Source organism: Oryctolagus cuniculus, chromosome 7 (assembly GCF_051225735.1).
Source record: "Oryctolagus cuniculus isolate XC-2025 breed Fujian yellow rabbit chromosome 7, ASM5122573v1, whole genome shotgun sequence".
In the NCBI taxonomy this organism is placed as follows: Eukaryota; Metazoa; Chordata; class Mammalia; order Lagomorpha; family Leporidae; genus Oryctolagus; species Oryctolagus cuniculus.
Window position 1 is genome coordinate 103471254 of NC_142873.1, and position 16206 is coordinate 103487459.

The 16206-nt window shown below is 39.2% G+C and overlaps 1 pseudogene; it reads right to left on the reverse strand.

Moving 5' to 3' along the window:
- Positions 1-226: 226 nt before the first annotated feature.
- LOC100348909 (eukaryotic translation initiation factor 3 subunit E pseudogene) lies at positions 227-13332 on the reverse strand (annotated as a pseudogene).
- Positions 13333-16206: the final 2874 nt, after the last annotated feature.

A 16206-nucleotide genomic window follows, 5' to 3' on the forward strand; every position in this document is an offset into this window, starting at 1 on the left:
AAGCCAACAGCCAGAAGCTTCTTCCCAGCTTCCCACATGAGTACAAGGGTCCGAGGACTTGGGCCATCTTCTACTGCTTGCTCAGGCCATAGCAGAGAATGGTATCGGAAGTGGAGCAGCCTGAGACTTGAACCCTCACCTAAACGGGACGCTGGCACTGCAGGCTGCTGCAGTACGCTACAGCACCGGCCCCCTATAGATTTTTCCTTCTTTTCTTTGCCATTCTTCAGTAGAAGCCAAAGTCTTGAGTTGCCCAACTAGGAGCCTCTGACTTACTATTCTGATAAAGTTTCTTAATACTAATGGTTAACATTTGGCTTCTGAAAGAAAGGCTTTTTGTCTTTTCAATCAATTGCTGATAGGTTGAGACTGCATTGTTGCCCATAAACACATGACCCAATTTGGAATAAAAAAAATCTTGGCATCAAGTCTTGCATTCCTAACCAAATTCATAACCTACATTTCAACTTCTTCTGAAGTCATGTTCAGTGTGTCTGCCAATATGTTAATGCTGATATACTGGTGGATATGACGAAAAGTCTCAAAAAGGAAGAGACTGGAATTTTCAATGACATCCTCAAGACAAGGCACCAAAAGGAAGTCATTCATAAGAACTGAGTCACAGTCCCTCAGCTCTATCTGAGCCTCATCAAAGTCAAAGTTAACATAGGAGTATTCAACAAATTCTTTAATTGGGACTTTGAAGGTGTAAGACACCTGTTGAATGAAATTGACATCTTGGGATTTGATTATTGTTTATAGCCTTTGTCTATATTCCTTCCAAACAATGGTATTCCTACTTTTTACTTGTTGAACTAATTATTTAGTGGCACATTAAGCCTGTGATTATAAATTAAATTAAACATACATATCAAAAAATGAAAAAGAAAAAAGAAAGTAGGAGGAGTAAGAGAGGGAAGTATTAAAATATTTTTAGAATTCTATGAAATTCATGAAACCAATTATATTTATATTAATAAAAATATGTTATCTCAAAAATCATAAGTAAATTATTAAGTTGGAAGGGAAAAGAGACTCTTTGTGAATAACTTGCCGTAGATCTTTTAGCTTCTGCCAGTGTTTTCAAGCATCTTTACTTGTTATGACTGCAGTGGTCAATTAATGTGGAATATGTAGACACGTCTGAATTGCATTGAGATACTATGGCTTGTAAAGGTAGAAATCCATAATATTATTGAGATCCTTGGAGTGAATTGAAGAAAACAGACCAATGAATGAGCCATATTTGCTGATGAAGAAACTAGTGTGAAGAACTTATAGTTATTAACTATTGTCTTTTTTCAGCAGGTAAGGTCTTCTATGGCTGCAGCCTAATTCTGCATGAAAATTTCAAAAGCCAGTTTCCCCCAGAGTGAATTTAAAGCATTTGTCTCTGTTGTTGGAACCAACCCTATAAACACTCAACATTTTGCTGCTCCTGAGTAATTCACACATTGATACTGGAATTTGGCGTAACTATAAAGCATATATAAATATTCCTGTCTCAAACAATGTTTGTCTACCAGATTGTCAACAGGATCTGACCATCTATGGTTGACTGCATTTGCCTTGTAGTTCTGATCTTCAAACATCTTCATGATTGATTCTGTTTCTGCCTGAAGCTATTTCAATTGTGCAACAAGTATGGTTCTTTATTCTATAAAAAAACTGAGGAATATCTTCAGAATAAAGGTTTTTCTATACATCCACAGTGAAGTCTAACATGGTAAGAAGATTCAATTTCATTTGTAATCATTCTTTTGCATTGTTTATTTCCTTTATGGAGAGAAACTAAAGGAGCAGAAAGACCAGATGCCAGTTCAAAAAGTGTGTGATACAAATAGTCAAGTTGTACTGTACATATTGCCAAGGAAATACTACTCTTTTGTTTTTATGGTGGACAATTTGCTTAGTGTAATGTAAGGAACAAAATTATTAATTTGAGTTAATCTTATGACCTAATAAAGAAGAAAAGCTATGATCCCATGCGAAGAACAATAATGACCACTAAGAAAGTGACCTTAGAGTGTTCTGTGAGTGTTCAAATACAGAAATATTTCTGCATTGTTTACTGTAAAAACTAATCAATGACAGATACATTTAACAAATAAGTCCTTGCATGATCTACATGTATATTCTTCCTTGATCTGTTGATATCATTCTCTACTTTTTACCTTCACTCATTTGCTCCATCATTACTCATTCTTCCAACATTCTAAACACATTTCCTTTACAGGAACTTTTGTATTTTCACTTCCCTCTACATGGATTGCTTTTTAACCAAATTTCCAAGGAGTTCATCTTGTTACTTCTAGATTGCTAATCAAAAATCATTTCTCAATGAGATCTTTCACAGTCATCCTATATAAATTTTAACCACTGTGGGGAACAGGGTCTGTCTCCCGCAACATGGCGGGGCACCCGGGAGACAAATAAGTACTGAGACTGTGGACTGAAACTAACTCTATGCATCTGATCTCCCACCATATGGTGCTGAGAGAGAGGAAACAAATCTTACACAGCTGCTTCGTTAATTAGCTGATTCCTGACCAAACCCCTGTTTGGAAGAAAGCGGCGTGCTCAGCACACGGGCAGCGGAGCACGGATTGGTGGGAGAGGACTATAAAAGGGGGAGAGAGACAACATCCAGGGCCCCCCTGAGAGAGTCGGTTGGAGAGCTCATTGGTGCCGCTCCTCCACGGAGGCGGGGGAGCGGCAGCAAATCCGGGAAGGACCGGGGAAAGAAAACAGTGTCCGGTGTCGTTCCTCCGCGAGTTGGGGAGCGACAAGTGGTTCCATGACTTGGATTCGGACGGGAGGAGGAAAGCTGGGAAAATACCGGAGGGAAACTACAGAGACAAAGAGACAGAGACAGTGTCCGGTCCGGTGTCGTTCTCCCGCAAGCCCGCGGAGGAGCGACAAACCACATATACAAATGTTATATAACTTCTTTTTTATTTATCCTCCTGAGCACTTAATTCTAGGTACATTTTATTTATCATGTTCATTGTTGGTTTCTCCAACAATAAAGTGAACTGCATGAAAGATTTTTGTCTTCCTGATGACTAGTATATGTCTAGTACCCTGAGGGACTCTTGTACATGTAGGAGGTCAGGAAATATTTGTTGAATACATGAGCTAATTTTTTAAAAAATATTTTCAGTTAAGAAAGTGTTCTTTCATCATTTATTGTTCTTTGTAAGAATTCAGCTAAGTAGACAGAATTACTTTTAGCTAAATAAATCATGGAAGACTTCTTAGAAGAAATGGAACTTGAAACGTAGGAGGATAAGTGGAAAATAATGTCAACACTAAATTTTTAAATTTTAAATATAATTTAGGAATTCATATGGATCCCACTTTTTAAAAACTGATTGATTGATGATTGTATTTAGCTGAAAGCGACAGAGAAAGAAATAGAAGGGGGAGTAGGTGGAGGAGGGGGAGGAGGAAGAGAAGAAAGAGAGGAAGGGATTTTCATTCACTTTCCAAATACCTGCAACAGTTGGACCAAGCTGAAACCAGGAGCTGGGAACTCAATGAAGGCCTTAATCCAGGGCAGAGACATAACCACATGAGCCATCACCTGCTGCCTCCAAGTGTGCATATTAACTGGAAGCTGGAATTGAGAGCACAGCTGAGACTTGAATTCAGGCATTCTCATGTGGGATATAGGTGCCCCAAGTGGCGTCTTAACTACTACCCCAAATGCCACTCCCAGACCCCACACTTTGAGTAGAAGTAAATATTATCTATGTAACTGTGATTATTGTTTCTATAGTTCAGATGTGTTTTTCATGTGCATGTGCTTTCAATTCCTCAACCTCCATTTCATGCACTTTTGACGTCATAATGGCCCAGAAAGCCCTTTGAATGAATAGTTCCTCTTTCCAACCTTTCCCTTTAGCTTCTTTATTCTTTGCCTGACTTCTTTACAGGAAAATAGTAAAAAGCCTTCAAAATGATAGGAAAATAATTTGTACAAATAGATTTCTATTTTTAAAATTTTACTCCTATGCCTTAGTTTGTTTAGATATTGCTTCTAATGTGTAATTGCCTCGCACTATTGGGATGAAGATAAGTACTGGACCAGAGGGACTTTAAAACATAAAATGTTACACTTATCTACCATTTCTCCATTAGTTATCACAGGAGGTTTACAGCTGTGTTACTCTTCACTAAAAGTACCTTTCCTTTTGAGATTATGTCATTCCTAATATTATGCTAAAATGTCATTCTTTTAAGAAATATGCACTATTTGTTAAATCACACTCACCCTGTCCATTAGACAGAGTTGACTGATTTGTGAAGATACTGATTCTTTTCTAATAACAGTCCTTCTCATTCCCCTTGGTTTGTGCTAACATTTGTCTTATCTTTGGAAGTTGATGAAAACATTGCTCATTACCACAATGGTGAGTGATGGATTCCACTTAGATAAAGTCAAGTTATTTAGGAGAAACAAAGGTAAATTACAGTTCATATTAAAAATGGTAAGGAGGAGGTATTTCTTGTTGTCAGTGTTCAGGCTTTTCCCCGTCTTACCAACAGGAATCCGATTTTGTTCATATTCTGAGCATTAACATTATAAGGAAAGGATATGGAGACCATCGTGATAACCCCATGACACTTTCCTAATGCTTGCTTTGGGTTTGCCATATGGCAGGAGGAGTAGCTTGCCATGGTTTTCTGTGGGAATATTTTTTTTTTCTGATAAAGAAAAAAAAGAGGATGTAAAAAAGACTTGTGCCCTCCCTTGCATAAGACTGTGACTTGTGTAAATCGAGGAGGTCAAGTGGAGCTGTAGCAGTCTGCAGATCATGAAGAGAAGGGAGAAAATCACTGGTAACCGGACCCAGAATCCTGGCATTCTTGTCCTGTTGAATCAATCCTGGGATTACCCACCTTCAGGCATTTTTCATTATAGAAAAATTAGTGATCTTAGGCCACTTTTAGTTATGCGGTTTCTTACATGAAAGCAAAGCATAATTTATGGGAAGATTTTGAGGTTCTAGGTAAAGGAAATGAACTTTGTGGTTAGCTTACATTTCAGTCTATTGATTTTTTTTTCACATGGAGAACATGTTATACAAGGCATCAATAGTGTACTTTTTTTTTTTTTAAAGATTTATTCATTTGTTTGAAAGTTGGAGTTACAGAGAGAGAGAGAGAGAGAGAGAGAGAGAGGTCTTCCATCCGCTGGTTCACTCTCCAATTGACCACGATGGCCAGAGCTGTGCTGATCTGAAGCCAGGAGCCAGGAGATTCTTCTGGGTCCCATACAGGTGCAGGAGCTCAAGGACTTAGGCCATCATCTACAGCTGTCCCAGGCCATAGCAGAGAGCTGGATTGGAAGTGGAGCTGCTGGGACTCAAACTGGTGCCCATATGGGATGCTGGCACTGTAGGCAGTGACTTTATTGCTACGCCACAATACTGGTCCCAGTAGTGTGAATTTTGAATAGAAGTAAAATCCAAGGCCTATGCTGCAGCATAATGGGTAAAGCCGCCACCTGCAGGGCTGGCATCCCAAATGGGTGCTGGTTCAAGTCCCAGATGTTCCACTTCGGATACAGCTCTCTGCTATGACCTTGGAAAGCAGTAGAAGATGGCCCAAGTCCTTGGGCCCCTGCACCTGTGTGGAAGACCTGGAAGAAGCTTCTGGCTCTTGGCTTCAGATCTGCCCAGCTTTGGCTGTTGCACTCATCTGGGGAGTGAACCAGCAGATGGAAGACAACTCTCTCTGTCTCCTCTCTATGCCTCTGACTCTCTGTAACTCTGACTTTCAAATAAAATAAATAAATCTTGAAAAACAGAGTAAAATCATTGGATAGCCATTAAGATAATATTTGAGTTAGTATAATAATACTCTCAAATTTAGCTCTCAAAAGTGTGAAAAGAATGCACTTAAGACACCAGTAATTGTAGTTAAACAGCCTGTTAGTACAGTATCATAAATCCTTATTACTATGAAAAATATAAAGCCAAAGATTCAAAAGACTTTACCTGGGGGCTGAATCAGTCAGCCAAATGGGCAGAGGGTGTTCTAGACAAATGGAATAACTTTGACATCGGTTTCCCTGTAAATTATTCCCTATGGCAAGAAAGCAACAATTGAGGGTAAAAAAAAAAGTCTATAAAATTATTTTTATGAGAAATTTGATAATAAAAAATACATTTCTTATGGCTAAGGATGCCTTTTGCTACACAGATTAAAAATATGATTCAAATTAGTTTAATAATAAGACAAATCATTGGCTCAAATAATGTGAACTCCAAATGGAGAGAAAATCTCAAAGTCAGTGGACATAATATCAAAACAGTGTTGTCATGTCCTTTCTATATCCTTACCCACAGGTACCTGCCTGATAGTGTAGTTACTATTTTCAACTTAAATCATATAGAGACATTTGAAGTGATATGGTTAGTGGTGAATTGTCAGTGAATATAGAGTGCATTAAAATTGGGTCTTTGCAAAAATTGATGAAACAAAATGGGGAGGAAGTATAGGGGTGGGCTGGGAGGGGAGCAGGGAAGATTGTGTGGTTGTCTTATTGGAACTGCATTTATGGAATGTGTGAAATCTATTCTCTTTATGTTAATAAAAATATGTGATTAAAACATAAAAAGATACTTCACAGTTTTTTTTAAATGTTATGAATAATTCTTTATACACTTTTGCCAAACTTTTCTCTGATTTTTATTGGTTAGAATTGGATCACTTGTGGCAGTGTTTTAAATATTTGTGTGCCCTCTAAAATTCATATATTCAATTCTAACCTTCATTGTGATATTAAGAGGTTGTACCTCTGGGAGATAATTTGGTCATGAAGGCAGAATTCTCATGAACTGGACTAATACCCTTATCAAAGAGACCCCAGAGAGCTCTCTCACCCTGTTTCACCATGAGAGGATACAATAAAAGGACTGTAGGATGCAAGTAGACACCCAATGATGGCTGAGGTACTTGAGTCCCTGACACTCATATAGGAAACTCAGATATTGTAGGAATTTGGGAAGTGAACCAGTGGCTAGAAGATATCTTCCTTTCTTTATCTCTCTATGTCTCTCTTCCTCCCTTTTTTCCTCTTAAATACATATTTTTTAAAAATAAAATTTTTAAATTAGAAATATTTAATGTTAGAAATCAGTAATAAAAATGTTTGTCAGTTGTTTGCAGCTTACAGTAAGTATCAGTGTAAGGATAGTTTGCAAAACTTTGATCTCAGGATCCTTGTTATACTCTTAAAACATGTTGAGGACCTTAAGAGGTTTATTTATTTATTTATTTATTTGAAAGTCAGAGTTACAGAGAGGCAGTGGCAAAGAGAGAGAGAGAGGTCTTCCCTCTGCTGCTTCGCTCCCCATATTGCTCCAACAGTCAGAGCTGCACCCATCCAAAGCTAGGAACCAAGAGATTCTCCTATGTCTCCCACAAGGATGCTTTCCCAGGCCATAGCAGAGAGCTAGATTGGAAATGGGGCAGCTGGGACTCAAACAGGCACCCATATAGGATGCTGGCACTGGAGAAGGCGGCTTTATCTGCCAGGCCACAGCACCGGGTTCCCTAAAGAGTTTTTATAACATGATGTATGCCTATTTGTATTTACCATGTTAGAAACTAAAGCTGAAAGATTCTAATTTATGTATTAATTCTCTTTCAAATACCATCAGTAAGATTTCCACATGTTAACATAAATAGCATTATTAAAGCTTAAATTATTTTTATTAAAATAGTTATATATTTCAAATTTTAAAATTCAGTAAGAATAGAGACACCATTTTACATTATTTTAGATTTCTTGATTAATGGAAGATAGGTTATTACATCTGCTATATATGCACCATATGTTTTTTTGGTTGACATATATGAGAAGTCTTCAAAAAATCATGGACAATACATAATATGAACAAACACTATGTATGGATTTCAAAAATTTTTGCACCAAAATAAGCATCTTTTAATTCCATTTTCCATGAACCTTTTCAAGAAGCCTTATATAGATATGCAGATAGAAACTGGAGTATTTTAACATAATTTTGTGTATTCTTTTATGCTACACTAAAGCTGGATTAGTGATAGTTTTATAAAAGGTAGTGTAATACAAGTGTTTGGCAGAGCACTTAAGATGCTACTTGGGATGCCCACTTCACACATTAGGGGGCCTGGATTCAAGTCCCAAATCTGCTTCTGGTTTGAGCTTCCCGATAATATGTAAATGAAGAGGAGCAGAAAGACAGCTCCTGTAGTTTAGACCGTGCCACCAATATGGGAGACCTGCATTGAATTCTTGGTTCCTGGACATTTATGCAGTGAACCAATAGATAGGATGACTGGTTGCCTCCCACGCTGTGTCTCTCTGCCTTTCAGATAAAAATAGAATACAAGGAATCAAACAATGCCAATAAACTTTCTGTATCCTGTTACAGGAAATGACATTGATCTCAGTTACATTTTGAATGGATCTTCTACCCATGCGTGATTTTGTACCATCATGCTTGTTCATTAAATCACTAATTAATACAGCTCTCCCAAAGGTTAACCTTTTATTATACAGTTAAAAGATAGCATCAGCTAATCAGAAAAGGCTTGTGGTACTGGGAAGCTGTCAATCTCATGTTGGCAAACCTACGTTTTCCCAAATTCTAAATTTGCTTGAAAGCTTAAATGTTTTCACTGGCAACAATATTGTAAATTGTTTTCTTTGAGATGTCAGACTAGTTTTGTTCAGTATTGAGGAAATATATGCCAAATATCCATGTATGAATAACTATGATTTGTCTTTTTGTCATTCTTTCATCTTAAAATATTATTTTGTGAAAAATTATTTCAGTTTGCAATTCTAATCACTTAAGAGCTTTTTTGGATACCATTATGGTTTTTTGCTATGCAGGTTAAATGTTTTAGCACATTTCTCATTTTTGTCACACAAATGTATTAAAAGGAAAAATATTCAATTTAATTAATTAAAATTATTTTTCAAGAACAATCTAAAGTGAAATTGACATTCTGTTTTTGCTTAATTTTTTTTTAAAGATTCATTTATTTATTGGAAAGGCAGAGTTACAGAGAGGTAGACGCAGAGAGAGAAAGGTCTTCCACCTGCTGGTTCACTCCCCAAGTGGTCGATCCAAAGCCAGGAGCCTGGAATGTTTTCTTGCTCTCCCACATGGGTGCAGGGGCCCAACTACTTAGACTATTTTCTGCTGCTTTCCCAGGTGCATTAGCATGGAGCTGAATCAGAAGTGGAGCAGTTAGGGTTCCACAGACCAGAGCCTCAGAACTATTGCTATATAGAAGCCTTGTAAAGTTAACCAGTTTAACTTAGAAAATTCAACTGAGTCTGAAAACAAAATTGTTTCAGCTTTGTTTTCTTCTTGACACTGTGCTATATAGTCCAGTATCTCAAAAGTTGAAGTCAGTGTCAGGAAAATGTGGGCAACCTTGGATCACTTAGTACTTTGTGTGCCCAGCTAAGTATCAAGACCTCAAAAGACTAAGATTAAACCACCAAGATTAGGGATAAATTAGGCATAGAAGGAATGTCCAGTTAGGGTTTGTAGGGATTTAAGTAGTGTCTATGTTATGCTGAAAGGTTACTGTGAATATTGAAATATATACATTTAAAGCTTAAAGGTAAGATCATGAGTGAGATGGATTTGCATCATTGGAGTATAGGCAGCAATTGAAATCCTGAGACTGAGGTGGGCATTATGGTCCAGTCATGGCTTGGGAGTACTGTTAAGAATCCTGGAACCTTTGCCTCTGATTCAGCTTGCTGCAAATATATCCTGCGAGGCAGCAGATGCTGGCTCACTGCTTGGGTCCTAACACCTACATGGAACACCTGGATGGAATTCTGGAATCCTGGCTGTGCAGGAATTTGGAGAGTCAACCAGATGGAGGCATGCACTCTCTCTCTCTTTCTGTGTCTCTGTCTCTGTTGCTCTGCCCATGAAGCAGATGAAATGAAGTCAATAAATATTTTTTTAAATCATGTGGCTGGATGAAGTTGTAGACTGGAGAAAAAGCAGGGGGCTAAGCAAGGGGAAAAAAGACCCATAAAGAACACTACAAGTGAAAAGGCAGAAGGATGGGCTGGAAACTATTTTGGGTGCTATTACATGTGAATCAGTAGACTCTGAATAAATAGATTGCCCATAATGGGGATGGGCCTCAGCAATCATTTTAAAGCCTAAAAAGAAAAGAGACAAGACCAGCAAGAGGAATTTCGTCAACCCACCACTCTTAGACTTCATGTGTGCCATTGGCTATCTTGATGCTAAAAGCTTAGGATAGACATTTGGACTTAAAATTCATATATTCTCTCTCTCTCTGTCTCTCCCCCCACCCTGTCTCTCCCTCTCCCTCTCCCTCTCTCTCTCCCTCTCCCTCTCTCCCTCTCCCTCCTCCTCCCCCTCCACCTTCCCATCTCCTTCTCCCTCTCTCCCTCTCAACCTCTCTCTCTCTCTCTCTCTCTCTCACACACACACACACACACACACACTTCCTAATGGTTCTCTTTCTCAGGAGTAACCTGAATAATTCAGAAACACTGAAAGCATATTATGGTGAAAGTAAATAGGTAGACCAGAAAATAAGCAAATATGTTTCTCAGAACATCTCTTTCATCACATGCTAATGGGTACTAAAAGAAAGATGGAGGGAGTGAAGACAGAGAAAAACAGAGGTTGGCTGTAATTATATCTGAGAATTTCTTGGTTTCATCTTGCAAATGTTTATAGTACAGCTGATGAAAGTGTAAAATATATAAATTTTTAATATTTGTGAATCTAATCTTTCTCATTACTCTCACTCTTATGGATAGTTTGAAAAAAACTTTTTTATTAAATGATTTTAACTTTTCAAAATTATCTAATTATAATGGTTTTCAGTTTAAATTAGTCCCATATAAGTCAATACTCAGGTTTTCATATTTCTGTAATTTTCTTCTCTTCCCCTAAATGGTGTTTGGATTTCTCCAGCAGATTTATGTGTTCTTCTGGTGCTAGGGACAGTAAAAAGGGTGCTTCATATTCAGATGTTCTTTTTTGGGATTTGTACTGGTTATTTCCTGTCTACTTGGTTGATGCTTTTTTTTGCAGATTTCAGTGTCAAGGTTCGGAGCTGATGAGTTTAGAATATGCTTATTTTTTCTTTTTTTAAAAAAAATTATGATATTAAAATTTCATTCTTGCCTCAGTTTTTTTTTAAGATTTGGTTATTTATTTTAAAATCAGAGTGATACACAGAGAAAGACATCTTCAATCTGCCATTCCACTCCTCCAGTGCCTCCAATAACCAGAACTGGATCAGGTCAAAACCAGGAGGATGTAATTCCACCTGGGTTTCTCACATGGGAGGCAGGAATCCAAGTATATGGGCCATCCTCTCCTGCCTCCAAGATGCATTAAAAGGAAGCTAGATCAGAAGCAGAGGTAGGACATGATCCCAGGCACTGCAATAGAGAACGCAAGCATGCCATATGGTGGCTTAACCTGATATTCCAATATGTCTACCCTAGGATATGTTTTTTGTGAAGTTGGTCAGATACTCCCTGATAAGTCTTCTCTGGCACTTGAAGTCGAGATATTGCTAGGGCTGAGTACTAATCTATAACTTCAGCATTATTTTTCACTTTCAGTGACTCTGTACTAAGCTCACTAGTCAGATGCTCTCTGTGCCACTTGGGAACTTAAAGATACCCCCTATATCACAGGGAAAACTGGAATTTGCACTCTGATCAGGTGAGTCTGGTTAGTGTCTGTCTGTACACACTATGAAACTGACTTAATCATATTTTTGTGTGATTGCCTTTGGTTGTGCAGAATCATTTTACAGCGTGTTCTCAGTAAAACTACCCAGAGAATAGCCTTCCTGCCCCTGAATTGCCATGGCAAAGTAATGTTCTCTAGACTGGATATGAAAGATCGGGACACACACATCCCAATTCCTTTACTTCAAGATTTCTTTCCAATTTACATCAGCAATCCAAAAAGAAGAAATTTTCTCTTTCCGGGAATTTGACCAAAACTTCATTAAATTGTAATACACTCCTTCTATTCTCCTTCTCCAAGCCTATTATAGTGAAAAAAAAAATGCAATAGACATGATTTACATGATAGAGGAGTAAAATGGTATGCAACTTTGTTAACTAATTAATTTTCATAAAAAGACACATTTATTCAGTGTCATGATCACTCTATTACATTTAATAATCAACATCATGGGTGCAAAAAAAGAAGAAAAAAGAAAAAACTTCATTAAAACCCTTTGTCAGAATGCTTTGCACTTTTCACAGAACAGAATCTGTTATACGGTTAATCATGAATACAGTCTTCAAGACATGAGTATTACCTAAAACATGTTCTTTGTTCAACTTTTATTTAATAAATATAAATTTCCAAAGTACAACTTTTGAATTATAGCAGCTTCCCCCCATAACCTCCCTCCCACCCGCAGCCATCCCATCTCCCTCTCCCTCTCCCATCCCATTCTTCATCCCGACTCATTTTCAATTATTTTTATATACAAAAGATCAACTTAGTATATACTAAGTAAAGATTTCAACAGACTGCACCCACACAGACACACAAAGTATAGAGTACTGTTTCTTTGTAGCACTTAGGCCCTGCCACTACTTTGCTCATCTGAGTTTACAAATCTGTCACTTCTCTGACTTTCCCCTCCTGCTAGACTTTGTTTCCTAGCAGTCTTTAAAAAACTTCTGCCACTGGGACTGGCGCCTTGGCTCACTTGGTTAATCCTCCACCTGCAGCGCCGGCATCCCATATGGGCACCGTGTTCTAGTCCTGGTTGCTCCTCTTCCAGTCCAGCTTTCTGCTGTGGCCAGGGAGGGCAGTGGAGGATGGCCCAAGTGCTTGGGCCCCTGCATCCGCATGGGAGACCAGGAAGAAGCACCCAGCTCCTGGCTTCGGACTGTAGCGGCCATTTGGGGAGTGAACCAATGGACAGAAGACCTTGCTCTCTGTCTCTCTCTCTCACTGTCTAACTATCTATCAAATAGAAAAACAAACAAACAAACAAAACTTCTGCCACTGCCATAGCTACTGATGATGATAGAACTGCCATAGTCACCTTAATTTCATAGTTTGACAAAATATTGGCTGCCACCACAACAGCTGCCAGAGATTCTACCTCCAAAGTATTCTCCCTTCATTGAGGGTTCAAAATTTGAAGATTGATCGTTGTAATGCCAAAGTCAACTGTCGTCTCCACTGCCTCCAAAATTACTTCCATCATTACCAAATTCATTGTAGCTGCAGTTTCCTTCTGAATCAGAGTTGTTATTACCACCAAATCTGCTTCCATGACCACCACCAAAGTTTCCAGAACCACTTTTGAAGTAGGCAGGCATACAGGTGAAAATTGATAAGGTTTGTGAGCTGGAAGACCATGCCTTCACCACGCCCCTGTGTGACCTCACGCCCTACCTGATACCTTCACCATGCCCCAGTGGGCACACCTGGGTGCCCACCAGCCAATCAGGTTAATTAACCACTCTGTCGCTCCCTTGCCCGCAAAGGAACAACGCTGCTCACAGCTAATCAGTCTTCTGTAGACTTTTATTAAGAAAATAACAACGACAGAGAAAGAATGGAGGGAGGAAAAGAGGAGATGAAAAAAAGGCCCCCTCCTTCCTGGGCACACAGCTTATATACAAAATCTGGCCAATTGCAAGCGGGCTCAAGTCCATGCACAGAACACTCCAATCTGCTGTTTGTTCACACGGTGTGCACGCGTCCTTGGGCTAATCAGATGAGGTTTCACGCAGCAGGCAGGCTCACTGCATAGTCCTCAGTGCCATCTTGTTGTTTACGAGACAGGCTCAGTTCCTCTGGAAAGTCCCGACTGTTGGAAAGCATTGCCCTAACCGAAACTAGCAACATCCGCCTTGTGATAGAAACACAGCAACAGCTATCAGACTGACCTTGACATGGGGGCCCCATGGCTGGCCAGCCCATGGGGCCCCACACCACTCCCCTTCGGAAGTGGGTTAAAAGGCTGGGACATGGTGTGTCAGTCTTCTCTTCTTTGCCCTGGCTTCTAGCCAGGAGGGGGCTTGCTGTAGCCCTGTGCCTCCAGGGCACGTGGCCTTTGGGCCACCTGCTCTAATCTTCCTGGCCTAGATGCTCCTCCACGTGGCTGAACCCAAATTTCTCTCTCTCTTAGATAAAGCTTTCACTCTCCTATGCATCTTTCGCACTAAACAAAAGCTTGAAATGTACCATGCTACCTCATTTATTTATGCAGGTATTTAGAATTCTTCTCTAAATATTAGGCAAGAACCCTCTCGGGCTTATTAATATTGGGGATTTATTAATAAGCATATGGTGATATCGTATGGCACCCCAAACTCCAGTAACATATGTGGCATCCCAGATGGCGTTTCTGGGGAACTTTAAGGGGTAACATTTTCATATTGATTTTACGGGGTCATTTCCGTTATCACTTTGACCTCCTGGGGTAGATGAAGCACTAGACATCTCCTGCTTGGACAGGGCTGTCCTTCATAATTCTGACATTCACAATATGATATTTCTGAATTACTCTCTTATCTACAGAGTCATGGTAATCAAAGTTCACAAAAGCAGAATCCCTCCTGCTGTGACTGCCTGGGTCGATCAGTCACTATTTCAATCATTTTGATTTTTCCCTGCTCTTTGAGAATCTTCTCTTGAGACAAATCTACCACCACTTTTTGTGACCTTGCATTCAGAGCTGCAACCATTTCCTCCCCAGTGGCAGAGGTGATGAACTGAAAGCCGCTGGAGCCCTCGGTGTGTGGGATCACCCACCACTACACTGTCAACAAGCTTTCCTCATTGTTCACCATGACTCCCGTTTGTTGTTTCAAAGCTCAGCCTCCCAATGAAAACCTTCTGTAGCTCTTCTGGCGCTTTTGGAGACTCTGACTTAGACATAGTGGCGGTGGGAAGAGAAAATTTGATGATGCTTCCTCAGCGGCATCCAAGGGTAGAAAGCTATGCTAACATGTTAAAGTCATAATGTATTTAAAGATCTTCAAGAAAGATATCTACCTATCTTTTTCCTTCTTAGACTGGGTCCCAGAAACCTTTTGTAAAAAGAGTATTTCAAGAGACTAATTTTCTTAAAATTTTTGGAAACACTAGAGACTTTCCAAAAGGAATAAGTGAAACACAAGCTTAAATGTAGAAGAAAAGCTCCAAAAAATAAGGACTTAGAATGCATCCTAAATGGTTAATGGAGAATTTCCTGGAGATGAAAAGAAGTTGTTATTTGTTTGCTTGTTTTAGGAGATTGAAGAGGGTTGAGAAATAAAAGCAGGAAAAGAATATGGAAATAGTGTGTGCCTTTAATTTTTTCCTAGGTGCTTGATTAAGAAGTGAGTGAAATAGAGGAGTGACTAGACAGGAGACGCTTGTGGGAAAATACTCACTCTCCATTGAGAGAAATGTGTTAGTGGAAATTATTGGAGATATGGGAAGTGAACTAGGCACCATTTCAAGGGCCATGAATGTGGGTCAGTTCAAGGCAACAACTGGAGGGCTCAATGGAAGAATAAGATGAGGGTCACCTTTATCCCTGAGATAGGAAGGAAGTGTGCATTAGCTCAAATATCTAAATGAATCTAGGTGGAGAGAAGAAAAGATGAGGTAGATCAGACCAGACTGCATTAGATTTTTGTTAAAGTAGAAACCAAAGATATTTGCTGAAAGTAACTAGGATAGGGGGTTGTAGAAAACCATGAGAAAGTGATGAGCATTTGGTTCAGTGGTTAAGTTACTGCTTGGGATGCCCACATTCCACACTGGAGTACCTGGATAGAGTCTTGGCTACTCTGCTTCCAATCCAGGTTCCTGTAAATGCACAACCCGAGATGCAGCAGATAATGGCTGAAGTACTTGGATCCCTGCCACTTATGTGAGAGATGTAGATGGAATTTTGATCTCCTGGCTTCAGGTCTGTTTCAGCCCTGGGTATTGTAGGCATTTGGAGAGTGCAACAGCAAGTGAAAGATCTCCTTTATCTCAGTATCATTCTCTCTCTCTTTCTGTCTCTCTGCCTTTAAAAATACAATGAAAATAAGTAAAAGTTAAGAAGAAGCAAGCAGTGTAGATCTGAGAAGTCTGATGAAAATGGCTATAATACTAATTAAATATAAATAGTGATCAAGTTCTGAGACTGAAACTCATGAATTTG